The 14,629-nt window shown below is 39.1% G+C and overlaps 1 protein-coding gene across 2 annotated transcripts in view; it reads right to left on the bottom strand.

The window, feature by feature from the left end:
• HS3ST5 (heparan sulfate-glucosamine 3-sulfotransferase 5) overlaps positions 1-14,629 on the bottom strand; it is a 91,668-nt gene that overhangs the window by 30,050 nt on the left and 46,989 nt on the right. The window contains exon 1 of one of the 2 annotated variants that reach the window (XM_083857842.1): positions 1,958-2,053. The exons of the other annotated variant lie outside the window; for it this stretch is intronic. The gene's annotated coding sequence lies outside the window, so the exon portion shown is untranslated. Of the gene's footprint in view, positions 1-1,957; positions 2,054-14,629 lie in introns of those variants that run through there. 2 annotated transcript variants of the gene reach the window in all.

The following is a 14,629-nucleotide window of genomic DNA, read 5'->3' as shown; positions in this document are numbered from 1 at the left end:
AAAGAAGAGAGATTTGCCTCAAGTGGCTTGTTTTTTCCCTTTGGGCTCCAGGCAGACTCTCCACCATTAACAGTGTGTGATTCTCCGAAATGAAGTTGGGTTTATTTGACTGCTCTTTCTGTGACTGATCAGAGGAGCTTGAACTGTAATATTAATCACACAACATTTTCTTCATCACTACTTACAGTCAATTGACTTTGTACTTAGTGAAAGCGTCTCAAGCAGCCAACTCAATGTACCAGAGGGCAAGAAGTCAATAGGAGGAAGAAAGATTTAGTTTCAAAACACACAGAACACAGCCTATGGAGCCACTGACACACACATACCAGGCACTTTATCACACCACAGGTGTGATGGTATCACATGTTTTTATTTCTGTGATGAAGGCATCTTTTGTTCAGTAGCCCCCCTCAGCTAACTGCAGCTTTTCCTTCAATCTCCGGGTTATGTGGAAGGTGTAGGGACCAAATAGTTCCTCCAAATTGCACTGGGTCCAGCAATTATTTAGTTTCAATTTAATTCTATATATTTCACCAGAGAACTGACCCATGAAGTAGGCACCTTCTGCCTCAGATAAACTGATGACTATTACTCAGATGCTAGTCATATGTCATGCTAATAGTACTGTCCATATGCTTAACAAATACCAATTTGCCTAAGGCACCATTAATGCCATTTTAATTGGCACTTGCTTACAGTGGGCCTTCTAAAACCACATCATCACATATTGATTTTTGAATATAGAAGAGAGGGAGTACAGATGCTCAGGAAGTACAACATTATCAGTTTTTTTCCTGGAGTCTCAGCACACCACCTCAGAGAATTCTTAGCTCATGAAGCCCCCACAGAAGTTTTCACACCAAAGAAGTGTACACAACATTGAAAACAAGAGCCTGGAGGTTCATTTATTGGATGTGATTCCTTAGAAATGTTCTTTGCCAGAAGCAGACTCTGTGTGAAGTCCAACATGCCATAAAATGGGCAATCATGTCTTTTCTATGGCACATTTTAGACATGCATGATCAGAGTCCTCCCACTTGTGTAAAGCATCTCATTGACTGCCTTCATTGCTTTCATGGGAATTATCCCCAAATAAAATGGATTCCTCAGTAGTGTGGAACTGATGTAACACTGAGCAAAATATTGTCTCCTCTTTGAGCTTTTCTGGATTAGATCTCTAATTTTCTACGCACATAATATTAAAATAATGTATAGTAAATGAGTATATGCTCATACTAAACATGTTTGCTATAACTTTATTAAGCAAAAACATTGGTTTCTTTTTTATAACTGAATTAAAGTTTATTCATGACTGTTTTTGGTGGATAAAATTACTATCATTTGGATGAAACACACTGAGAATATTTTAGACAGATTTTGCTGGTTATTAATTTTTCAAAATTTCCATAGATTGGCCCACACCTGTATGAAACAGCTGTCATATTAGACACGCAAATCAATTTTGATTTAAACAACTAAGTTTTCTTGACACTTGCCTCTTACTAGTTTAGAGTTACAGGACAATATGTGTTTCCCAGTGGAAAAAAGTACAGTCATAGTCAGAATAAAGGACTTTCAAGGACACTCACAGAGATCAGTCAAACAAGACAAGACTTTAAAATTGTATTCTTAGTCTGTTGGGATGGGATTCAAATCAAATCAGTAAGCAAAAAAGTAAAATTAACTCTCTATTCAAATCCATCCAAACATTAATCTGGAAATCAATTCTATATACTACCAATTTTGCACAACTCTCTAGCCCCCAGCTTCTGATGCAAATACAGCAACCACTTGTTCTCAACTTTATCCCCTGCCATTTGTGAAATATTAGGCAAAGCTAAATTAATTGCTCAATTAAGAAGCATAAAATTGTATTTCTTGTGGAACGGATGCATTTCATTACGGCTCGTACTCCATGTACCAGTACCAGATACATAAGGCTTTTATCACTACTCACCAAAAAGCACATTAAATGCCAAGTCCACAAGCATGCTCCAGCTGATTTATACTGCTCCACCAGCAGGAATTGAGGGAAATTACCCTGTATGGTGTGATGGACTGTCACCCAGAATCTCTGAATTTAGGCGGTGCACAGGCAGAGCAGCCAGCTCTGTGGAGCAGCAGGAGGGTGAAGGATGAGGGCAGGACTGCTGGGAAGTCAGCTCTGCCCCTATCAAATGACAAACAGTGGGCATACTAGAAAAGCTGCCCAGCTGCTCCTACACCTCTTCTAAAATTCGCTGGCTACTTAGCTGAAAAATGTGAGCAGAACCTTTGTCCCCAAACTTGTAGCAGATATAAAATTTCACACCTACCATAAGAACATTTGCAGCTCTTGATTTCTTTTGTAGAACTCTGATACTAGGTACTTTCAAAATTTATTCTGAATACCTACTACATTAAGTAAAAATGGGCACTATATAGCAGTTGATATAAGAAAATCTGAGGTCTAAGAGGAAAGGCCACTTGAATAACCTTAAATCTGATCTTCCTGTCAGTTAAATAGGCTCATCCTAACTACTGGGACTATCACTGAAGATCTTTCACCAGGATAAAGGGCCTCACTATTATCATCTCCCCATTGTATAGAGACACAGGTGGAAGGGAGATGGAGTTGAAGCATCTTGAGTTCATCCATCAGACCAGTGACCAAGAGATCACAGAGCCAGCCATGCCTCATTTTCCGCAAGATCTGTGAGAAAATCCCTAACTCTGGAGCTGAAGGATCAATGGGGAGAGCTGAGGGAAGTGATGGATCCATGGAACTGGGTGTAGAGGATAGTGAGAAACTAGCGTTGCCTTTGTGAATCTTGCAGCTCTGTTGGATTAAGAAGAGCATGACAGACGGTGTTTCAGCTCTGACTGTTCCAATTTAGCTGTATAGTCTGGCAGAGATAATGTCAGTGGCCTTGGGGTGAAAATAAATTGTTCTAAACCTCCTGTAACAGAGCCTAGCACTCCCTCCCAGAGACCACACCACTGAAGTGCAGCATACGTTTAAGTGGACAGTCAGAGTTCAAACATATGCAGTCACGCTGGTATTTCACAAAGGATTCCATTTGGAATGAAAAAGAACATGAGTATAAGGCCATGGGAATTTTTCACCATCTGTGATAATAACTCAGAAAAAGCTTGGCACACGATCTGCGAAAGATAATTCTCTTTTGAGGATGCAATTCCAGGATTTAAATCTAGGATTCAAATATTACCTTTTTTTAACACCTTATGATCATTCATGGAGGCAAATGATTTCTGTACATGGTACAGCTTCTTGAATGAATTGCTAATTGGTGTAAAACATTTGCAACAATGTATTTGGTCTAATATTTGCAAAAGACCAGACACAATTCCATACTTAGGCTGATTTCCAATGCAATAATTCCACTATAGATTGTCCAGTTCTTTCATATCACATTTTCTGAAATAGAGACTAAGAGCTGATATGACACAAAAGAAATTTTATCAATTGGTTTTCTGAGTATTTTTTTACATCTGTTTTTTTTACATCTATTTTTTACACAGGCACAAAAGTTTCATAGCTGTTGAGCAACATCCTCTGCAGATGCACATGAATTAGAATTATCAAAATTACATTGTAAAAAATCCTAAAAATTGCCATTAGGAACAGGGATATTATCAGACTAAGCCAAACTGGCAGCTTGCCTAGGCAGTGGTTGTCTTTCTGTGGTCAGGGTAGAGCTGTGCTCTGGGCAGGTTGGAAAGTTCAGCCCAAGTTTGGACCAGTGTCCGAAGTGCCCAATAAAACCTGCCCCTGGTGCATCTTTCTCCCTGATGCCTTTGTACCTTCATAACGTGTGCCTGACCCAGTGCTAACTCTGCTGCCTCTGGGCACACGGGGTCAGACCCCTTTTCTCAGGATTGTTCTTTCCCCCTATACTGAGAGAATCTGAGCAAGTTACTCCTAAAAATTTCCATGGGAGACCAAAATCTGGCAGCTCTTTCATTCTCCCTACTTCTCCCTCTCCCTGGAACTGAATGGCAAAAAATTATTAAGAAACAATATGATGAAATATTATCAAAATGTTCATTTGTTGATGAACTTACTTAATGGGGAAATTAGTTCCTGACCCTCTCAGTCAGTTATTGGGTTGTGTTCAGGATATGGTATTTTTCTGCTTTCATTATTTAAAATTTTAGTGTCAAATTTAATCCTATTCGGTTTGTGTCCTCAATCATTTCTTTTGACAGCAAGATCCATTGGCTAATCATTTATTCCTGAGTTGGTTGGGGCTTGCAACACACTGGTTATTAATCAGATTGGATTTTATATTCATTAATGGGGAAATGCAACTGAAAAAACATTCCCCTGCCTCAAGCAGACTAATTCCAGCACAAATGTGGATGTGGATTGAAATGAAACCCCCACAGAGCTGAGAAATTCTGGCCTCAGTGGAACATCAGAGAACCCGGGACAAAATCCTGCTCATGACTCATTCTCTGCTTTGGCTTTGTCTGAAGTTCAGAACTGCAACAACTCTGATCCTGAGGCCATAGAATGGAGGAGCAATCAAGATGCAGCTAGCAGAAAAGTATTTGGAGAATGTCTTCTTTTCCATTCTTTACATTCATTAAACAAATCTCATATTTCAAATTTTGTGTTATATTGGTGTAAGAAACTGGAATGCTTTGTGTGAAGCCACGGGCACTTTAGGGAACATTGGACATTTGACCACTTTGTTGGCCTGGGTGTCTAGTTCTCATTACTGGTGTCTGCCACTTCTTCCTCCCCAGCCAGTCTGGCACAGCACCAGTGTGCAAGTGGCTGCCTATTTATATTTACAATCCTGGCCCAGGCACACAGTGACAAGGAGGGCTACATGACTGTTACAGGCAGGGACATAAATAGGTAAGGACATGCAAAGGTACCAATGAACGTTGCACATCCTTTGTTTGCTGTGATGTCTAAGTCCTTTGATCGCAAGTAAAACTTATGAAGCAAAATAAGGATAACAAACATCCTAACATATATACCCAGCAATGTAAATTCTTATAAGGGAAACATATTTGTTTAAACCTACTTTAATGCAGAAACCTACTTTTATGGAGAAAGAGAGTTTTTAAAAGACACAATTAACTGAATTCTGTATTGGTTTGCAACAATTAAAAGTCTAATGCTGATGAACATGTCTCTGTAGTATAGTGACAAAATTACAATGGCATCTCTTCAGAGTCCAGGAACTAATATCAATAGCTTTATTTCTTTTATGCTTCTCAGGAGTATGAGATTAGGAGAACAATTTTCCTGCCACAAAGAGTACTAAGAATTACTGAGCACAATATTGCATCTTCATGCTGCTAAAAAACATTTTAAATAGCCCTCTGGAGACACAATTCAAGGGAGATGGATTTTCCACTAAAAGGTGCACATGCTTGCTTGTTTTACATAAGCGTTTCTCCTAGTATATCCCATAGCAGTCACATGCACAACCACCTGTGTCCCTGGAGGCAGAATTCCTTCATGTTAAAGGCTGATATTCCACCATGTGATAACATTACAAGGCAGAATGCACGTGGTGCCAAGAGGTCTTAAAGCCATGAAGTGACATTGTTATTGCAGTATCCAACACTACATTGGGACTGGTAAATTAAGAAGTCCATAACCTGCTCTATAGCCTGCTCTCTGGCCTTAAAAGAAGTTTGCAACCTGAAGGCTAAATATCCTTTAAAACAGGGTGACCACAGCTATTTTACTTACAACCTGCTGAACAGTGCTGGAACATTGCCTTAGGGAATTCTAGGTGGCATGACCCTAAAAGCAAGTCAGGGAGAATGCTCTATGTTAGTGAACAACCACAGAACATTGTTTTAGCCTCTATCCTGGCGCTGACTTACCAGTGTGGGTGCAGCCCTTGGTACTTGTGATCCTGACAGAGGATTTAAAATCAGCTAAGCACCCTAGACCTGTACTGAGATCAGATTATCTAGGGGATGGGACAGGTGGAAGCAAGAAAAAGAAGTGGCCTTTTCATCAAAATCTCTACTAATTTCTTGTCTGGAGAAGTTGCATAATGAAAACCAGGTACTACAACACTTATCACTTTTTGAAATTGATTTAGTGAAAGATTCATATTGGGTTGCCTGGCACTAACTTTTACAGACTGTCACTTGGTGTATGGGCATCAGGTATTTATATTCATCATATGAGCATAAATATACATAAAACAGATAATTTTGAAAAAAAAAAAAGGCTGCGATTTTGCAGTACTACTGCAAAACTGAAATAATTTTTTTCCTGTCTTTAGCAGGCCTAGGAACAACTTGTTGAGGACTATCAAATATATTCCTATAGGAAATAGATTTGAAAAAGTCCAGGATTATTTTAATTCAATTGAATCATACTCTAGAAAGGAAATATTAAAGTGACATATTGTGGTTTTTTCCGCACAGACTTTCTCCTAACAAACACTTTTGGATGAACGGTCCAATTTAGTTTCAAAAATCTCTGATCAGGAGATTTGCCCAACTATTCCAGAGGAAGGTGCACTCATGTAAGAATTACCTGTTGTTCGGTTCTTGCTGCTGTCTCAATCCAGAGATGGATAATTTTAAAAGTAAGATGTATGCAAAACAGTTGTTTTACTAGGTATACCGTAGTTCTTGTACAATTTCTGTTGTATCTGCTATTGTCACTGTTCATGAAGCTGCTGACCATCTCAGCCAAATATTATTTTTGTCATCAATATTATGATTAGCTATTTACAGAGTTGTGTGAACGTAGCTTTTTTTTAGAAAGTATAGAATCAAGGAATCACAGAGTTATTGAAAAATTTATGTTGGAAGAGACTGAGGATCATGGAGTCCAGCTGTCAGTGCAGCACTGCCATGTCCACCACTAAGCCATGTCTCTAAGTGCCATGTCTACACATCTTTTAGATACTGACTCTGCAGCTCTCTGGGAAGCCTCTTCCAATGCTTGACAGCCCTTCTCACAAAGGATTTTCCATAATATCCAGTCTAAACCTCCCCTGGCACAATTTAATGTCATTTTCTCTTGTCCTAAGAAGGTATGATCCTTGTCTGTAGAATGATATTAAGTGAAGGATCATTCCCCTCCACATTGACAGTAAACCTTGCAAACTGATCTTATTGTGGTGAAATTACCAGACTACCAGAATTATGTAGAAGAGACTGGGGAGTGTGGGGCTGTCAGAGGCTGCTGAGTGAAGGCTGGTTCCGTGGGTGCCCAGAAGTACTCCAGCTGCAGGGCCAGGGCACTGCCAGCACTGCCACAGCAGGAATCCCCATTTCACTCCACCAGAGCTTGGGTACTGGAGGCAGAAAAAGCAGCTCCACCAGAAGCACCCTGTGCTCTGTATTTTCCTGTTTTGCTTTTCCCTTGCTCCACAAGGGTGCTCCTTTCTTTCACCTGTCACAAGGACAACTCCTCCAAGCAGGCTTACCATGTTATTTTTCTACATCAGTACCTGAATTTTCTGTTTTCCCACCAACCCCCTGAAACTAGGCTCAGAATTTGGAAATTTGCTCTGAAGAAATCAGGTGTCCAGTTTCTATCATCCTTTCTTTAAGGTGCTGTCACTCTCCATGAGAGAAAATGATCCCCCATCCTGCCATTAGTAGGAACTCAGTGAGTTCCATGCTTGCCTTGTAGCACACCTTAAACAAAACTGAAATACACAGGCAGAATATAGCCCACAGCTTCAAATTTTTGGATGACAGCCATTTTCTAGGGAAAATATTTTGGTAAATTAGTGTGTGGTGGGAGGGTGATATTAGGATTTGTAATGAATCAGATTCCCAGATTTGTCTCTCAAAAGTAGGGAGGTGACAGAGGACATGATATATTTACATATATACACAAGTGTATGAAGGAAGGTCTGTATCTATTTTTAAAATGTTTGCTTGAAAAATTGTATCTGCTTCTATTGAATTCTGGAGACACCTTATTCCTATCAAGATCTGTTGCAAAAGTATCATTCAATATGGACATCTAACATTTTTATCTGGTAGCAGTACTTAGGAATGTAAGAAAAAGCTCCTGTATTTGGGTTTATGTGAAAATTTCTGCTGAATCCCTGCTCAAATATTTCAACATGTGCTATTTTCCTCTTAATCTCTCATGTCACTTAAAACAATAAACCATTAAAAAATATATATGTAATAAGAAAGAAAGTCATAGAGTTAGCTTCTGCTAACACAATTAAAAGACAGGTATTTTTTATTCTCCTATCAGTCATGACATATTCACTGCTTACCTTTTATCTCTGACCTTCCCCAATAATTGTTTTGCCCTGTAATTCCTGATACAACATGGGCTTACACTAGTTGAATATCTAAATCGCAGTAAAACATTTACATGCTGTAGGCTCTACCTTCCTAAAATACCAAATGTCACTACTTGAAATGACAATTGATGTGCAGACAAGAGAGGGGAAAAAGGTGTTTTAATTACAGGAAAAGGACACCTTATTCTGATCTAGAATAGCTGTGACCATTTGAGTAGAACAGAGTAATTGGATAAAACACAGTTAGGAAATAATGTCCTTCTTTCAAAAATTTTGCATTAAAAATAGTCTTCAAGTTTTAGCTCCATTTGAATTACACCTGCTGGCTATACAAGCATAAAATTGCTGTTTGTCTCAGTAAGAGCTGATTTTTTCTCTCTATCCCACCTTCATCTTTTTACAGTGCATATTCAGTGACTAATTTCTTTTATAATCCTAATTTCCTAGATCCATGTGATGAAAGAGGAGAAACAGAATGAAAAAAACTCCACACTACTCAATGCATCAGCAGCCAATTGACCAGCTTTAATGGCCATGGAGAACAGCTTGCAAACAGTATTGATGTGCTGTCCAAAAGATAAGCTCAAATCTGATAGAAAGCCAATTTTTTTTCAATATTTTTTAGCAAATCAAGGGTTTTGTGACCTAACTAGATATTCTGGCTGACCATGTTGAGTCCAAGCAAATCCAGTATCAGAAGGCTGCTATTGAGCCAGGTAGGACTGCGAAAGGCTTGTGATGGTGTTTTAAATCTTCTTCCTAGGTGCTGGAGCCCAAGGTTACCTCTCCAGTCTGAGAGACTGCAGGATGGGGGATAGAGCAGATCTTTGGAAGGCATCCCACAAAATACAGACATGCAGAGCACTGGGGTCATGACAATGCTGAGCAGCAGCACTTTAGCTTCTATGTAACATCAGTCAGCTTGATGCCCTGGGCTTGTTGTTACATCTTTTGAGGATGACTCAGGGAAACATAAGTTCCCTCTTAGTTTTCTGCTGCCAGATCTGCAGTTTTAAGTAAATAAATGGGTAACAGCACCATCATCAGCTTGTTAATGCAAATTCTATCCTCTAGCCCCTCTGGTATTACTTTTGACCATTATATACTCAGGCTGAAAAAAAAAAAAAAAAGAAAAAAAAAAAGAAGGAAAAAAAAAAGAAGAAGTACAGAGCATAAATAATAAGATAAAAAGGGGAATAATAGAATAGGATGGATGTTAGGAGAGAAGTGTGGTCACTGAATTTAGGATACTTCATTAGGACTCAGTATGTCCATGTGAGTTTCCCTTTCTCCTAATGACTATTTGCTGACAGCAAAGTTTAAGAATATCTGTGGCCCAGTTCCATGTTTGAAAATATGTTCTTTCTTCATTTAATCTAATTAGATTCAAACTGTTCAAGTTAGGAGCTTTCTCTAGCTATGTACAGTGATTAACATGAAAAGATGTGTTGTACTGAGTTCAGTGGCTACATATGCACTAGTAAATTAAATAGTGACATGTATAATTTTAATGAAGTTATCTCTACAGAATCACAGAATCACTAGGTTGGAAAAGACCTTCAAGATCATGGAGTCCAACCCAGCCCTAACATCTCAACTAAACCATGGCACTAAGTGCCACATCCAGTCTTTTTTAAACCCATCCAGGGATGGTGACTCCACCACCTCCCCAGGCAGACCATTCCAATACTTTATCACCCTTTCTGTAAAAAAACTTTTTCCTAATATCCAACTTATATTTCCCTTGGCACAGCTCAAGACTGTGTCCTCTCGTTCTATCAGTCGCTGCCTGGAGAAAGAAACCAGCCCCCAGTTGTCTGCAGCCACCTTTCAGGAACTTGCAGAATGATAAGGTCACCTCTGAGTCTCCTTTTCTCCAGGCTAAGCAACCCCAGCTCCCTCAGTCATTCCTCACAGGGCTTGTTTTCTTCCAATAGTGGTCACACGTGCAGACTTTATTTAAGCCTTTAAATAATGCTTAACATAAAATCATATTGTCACAATCTACAGAAATCATATATAAAATGGAGTATTGTCATAAGGCTGTATAGTATATTTACATTTTTGTTCACTTTAGCTATATTTTTGTTACACTTTTGTTATATTTTTTGGTATATAACTGCATATTTTATATGTATATAGGTATAGAATTATATATTAAATTAAGAATATGAAACAATACACCTTACATACAACCTCTTTTTTTCTGTCTCAAGATGCAAAACTAGCTCTTTAGGCCTTAGCTTTTAAGATTTATAAAACAGTGCCAGTTAATATCACTCCAGACTGTAAACCAGAATAGTTAGCTGCAAGTTATAACTTCTACATATGTTACTTTCATATGTATAGTTTGATTGGAATTGTATTTTGCTGTTAAATATTTATTAATCCAGTGAATATTTTTCTGTCAATAAGATAGGGCTGGACATGAAAGGAATATGTTTCTCCTTTTTGCTACATAAGTCTTTGACTTACACACAATTGCAAGAATTCTCTGACGTAAATAAATCCGGAGTAGTTTCAAGGAAGACACTGTAAGAACTCCACATCGAACTTTGTGCAGTCATTTGGGGAAAGAATTGAAATTATTTTCTGCCCCCTAAAAGCAGCTTCTGGTACTTCTATCTACTTCTGGAAAAGACTGTGTAGTGGTATGGATTTGATTAGCTCATCTCTTTTCTTTTGAGTCAGGGACAGGGGAAATAATGAATGACTAATCACTTCAGGTTACTGTTTTTTACATTGAGGCTATTACAGAACCAATTAAAAAAGTCATACAGAAAGCTATAGAGATGTGATTAGGTTATAATGCTAATGCAGGGAATTCTGTATAGATAGTTATTCTGCAGTACAGATAATTCCAACAAAGACTAATCAGACGATGTATCAAACACCTAACAATCACAATTTTGTCTGAATTCCTTTTAAATGTTCATTTTAAAAGCTGCAGATATATCGTGACTTTTTAAACAAATATGCTGGGCTCTTTCCTTCCTTGCCTTGCACAACATTGCCACGCAGTTTTCACAGAAGCTCAGTTCCCACTGCATTCCAACACTAATCACAGCTGGGGTGTAATTCAAAGCAGCTTTGGACCTTCTTTAAATTCCAGCAGCTGGTAACAGTTTTCTAGGGACTAATCCAGAACTGCAGGCAGCAGAACACAGGCCATAGCTCAGCTGCTGAAGGGGATCACACCTCTGCATCCGGGGCTGCTGAGTGAGAGGCCAGCAGTAATAACACACTTGCAACAGCCCAGGTGCAAAGGGAGGATGACAGACTGTAAATCGAGATAGTGCTATACCATCCTCGGTGCCTGATTTCTAGGAATGGAGGGAGGGCTGGAACGAACTTGTTTATACTGTTATTATCAAATATGGCTACTGTGTTAACATCATATTTTGAAATGCAGAAGACAAGTGCTGGTTATGTGTGAGTGACTCCTCCTGACCTCCTGCACTGTATCTCCTTCTCTCCTCCCTTGTCACTTCTCTCTTCTGAGTGTGCTCCTCTGAAGCTGTGCTCAGAATAGGTCCTGCATGTCCCTGCCAGCAACTCATATCTTATCTCAGAACACATGACTCAGTACTATGTCTCCTTCTCTTCTTCATTATTTATACTGTGTGCCCTACACAAAGTCGTGCTACTCAGTTCTGAAAACCTCAGTGCAATTCAATTCACATCAAATCAGCCAGTTTGTCAGCTTCTCCATCACCTAAAAGCTCTATATTCACTGACCGACCTCCTTGAGCATATCTGCTACCTTCCTGCCTTCTGTCACATAAAAAACCCCAACATTGCTACCATGGTACTTTCAAGGAATTGACTGATTTGAGATATAAATTGTCTATCGTTTTCCCTTTCTTCAGTGTCTGCTGACTGTTTAGCTGTCTCTTCTTAACACGCTTGTTCCTCAGGGCAGAAACACTGCTCAGAAAGCATTTGGCATGCATGGAGAAGTGCTTAACTAATGATTACTACATTATGTGGCTGCACAAAGCCAACATTTTTAGTTCCTGTTTTATTCCAAAATGTGTTTTTAGATCAGTCCTTGAAAGATTTCAAATAATAACATTTTCCCAACAAACAATGCTCTGTGAAATAAAATCTTTCAAAGAAATGCTTTTAAGAACTGCTTGTTCGGATCTATTAATCAGCAGACATGTCCTATGTAAAGACAATTTGAAAAGCTTCTCAGAACCATCCAAGCCCCTCTGAGCTCAACAAGGCTGCCACATCCTGCTTCTTGAAGTGTCCAACTGGAAATCCTTTCCTGGCTGAGCACAAGCTGTAGTCTGAATGGTTTCTGAGGGAGATATGAGTTGCAGCATGAAGTACAGTAACAACTTAATAAACACATAGAAAATTGCAGTCTTCTATCTTTCTGAGGTCATCTAAAAAGATAAATTCTAAATATAATTAAGCCTTGATTTGACCTGTTTCATGGACTTTATCTTTCAGTTGCTTTTTCATTCTTAATTAGTGTTTAGCATTTATGCAAGTCTGTGTGATTTAAGATGCCGTGTGATATATGTGAGCTCAACAGAGTCCTCAGCTGAAGGACAAGTATTTTAGTGAATGCAAGACCTGACCCAAAGGCTATTTGCAGCAGTTTGTCATTTAGTACAGGGAAGGTTAGGTAGGTTACAGTGATATATGATCTCTCATGCTCTGGACCTAACAGCGCAGTTGAGCTGCTCCTATGACTTTCATTAGCTGTGTGCAGCTCTTTTCATATACAGGGTAAACTGAAAATGTGACAACCCTTCTCCCTGTGACTGAAAGAAAAAGAAAACTGAAAGAAAAGTGAAAACTTCTGAGAAGTTTGGTCAGTCCATCAAACTCTGTGTTCTGTCCATGTAAGCCTGAATGCAAATTTCTGCTGAGTTTATTTTGCACTCATTCATCCACCAAGGGGGAGAGAGGGGAAATCTTGGCGAGTGCTCCATGTGGAGCTCTGCCAACACACGCGGAATTAAACAGTCATGCTGGTGCAGGAGCAGCCCAGGGAATGCCAGGGAAAAACAGCACCTGCAAGTGTTCTGCAAATGGCATGGGGCTGTAGAAGGGGTGGAGAAAGGATGAAAATGGGAAAAATATGATGAAAAATGGCTAGCAGCCACGGGCAGGCAAGACATCGGGGCAAGCTTTTCTGCTTAAGGGGACAAGTTACTGGAACAATTCATCTCTTCCTTTCATGCATACATAAGAATTAGAGCTGTTAAAATTTCAAGGAGTGAGAAATGGACATTTTTTTCCTAAACAAAGAGTATTTTGAAAAATGCTGCTTTGTTTCACATTATTACCATTTTCCCTCTCAACATTTTCCATCAGAAAACTGACTAAAAAAATGTAGAAAGAAAACCTGGAAGACAACTATTTTTCTCTAGCCAGCTGGACAGGTACCAGCAAAAGCAAATAAACAATCATTTCAAGAGGCTGTTCATAATGTAGTTTATAATCACATTTTCATCAATAATGCTCCTGGTTTATATTGAAAATCTTTTCAGTTGAAAAATTTCCAGCAAACTCTAAATATAATGTTGAGTGCCTGACTCTCCCTGTAGGCTGGTGAAATTGTTCTGTGGAACTCAAGTTGCCTTGCATAAAACTAAGCTGGATGTCTGTTGTGTGCTACTGCATCAGCTTGGGGGTTAATATATGAAATTCCTCATTAGTGGCAGGCCTTTTAAAAATTCTTCCAATGTATGACAACAAGAGAAATAAATGTTCAGGTATGGATATGAGCAAAAAAGGAAGCAAATGTACAGTAATTTTTCTCTAATGGCAATTTTATAATTCCTCCTCACCTCCATGTAACAGCTGAAGAGGGAGACCAGTTTTCAGGAAAAAGCAAACTCAGTCTCAAAGGTAGAAAAATTCTAAGAGCTATAAATTAAGAAAATCAATAACTGGTTTACAGAAAGTCAAGATGTGTGCAAACAAAATTTCTGTCCTTGCTTTCCATTCAGTCCATAGAAGGAACAGGCTGCCCTTTCTGACCCTTGCCTAGCTAATGTCCACTTCCACAGCAGGGTTGGGAGGAATTAAGGAGGAAAGCCATAAGACTTCTCCCATCCACACCATAACATCCTCACCAAGGCAAGACTGAGAGTAGCATGTTGGCAACAAATGGTGAGAGATCCGTTTCTCTCCTAATTTAATGCACAGGTAGCTGATATCATCTGATATTACCATCAATATGGATCTATCTGGTGAAGTTCTGGATGGCATCCACAGGACAGCACTGATTGTTTCATTCAAGCAAGTCATGTCAGTGAGAGCATGAGTCAGGCATGCTGAGGATGTGCCAGCTTTCAGCCTCTTCCTGCTGCATGATATCAGTTTGGTTATGGAGCAGTGTT

This window comes from Zosterops lateralis (assembly GCF_965231275.1).
Source record: "Zosterops lateralis genome assembly, chromosome: 3".
NCBI classification, from domain to species: domain Eukaryota; kingdom Metazoa; phylum Chordata; class Aves; order Passeriformes; family Zosteropidae; genus Zosterops; species Zosterops lateralis.
The sequence above is the reverse complement of the archived record's forward strand: the minus strand, read 5'-3'. Positions and strand labels throughout refer to the sequence as shown.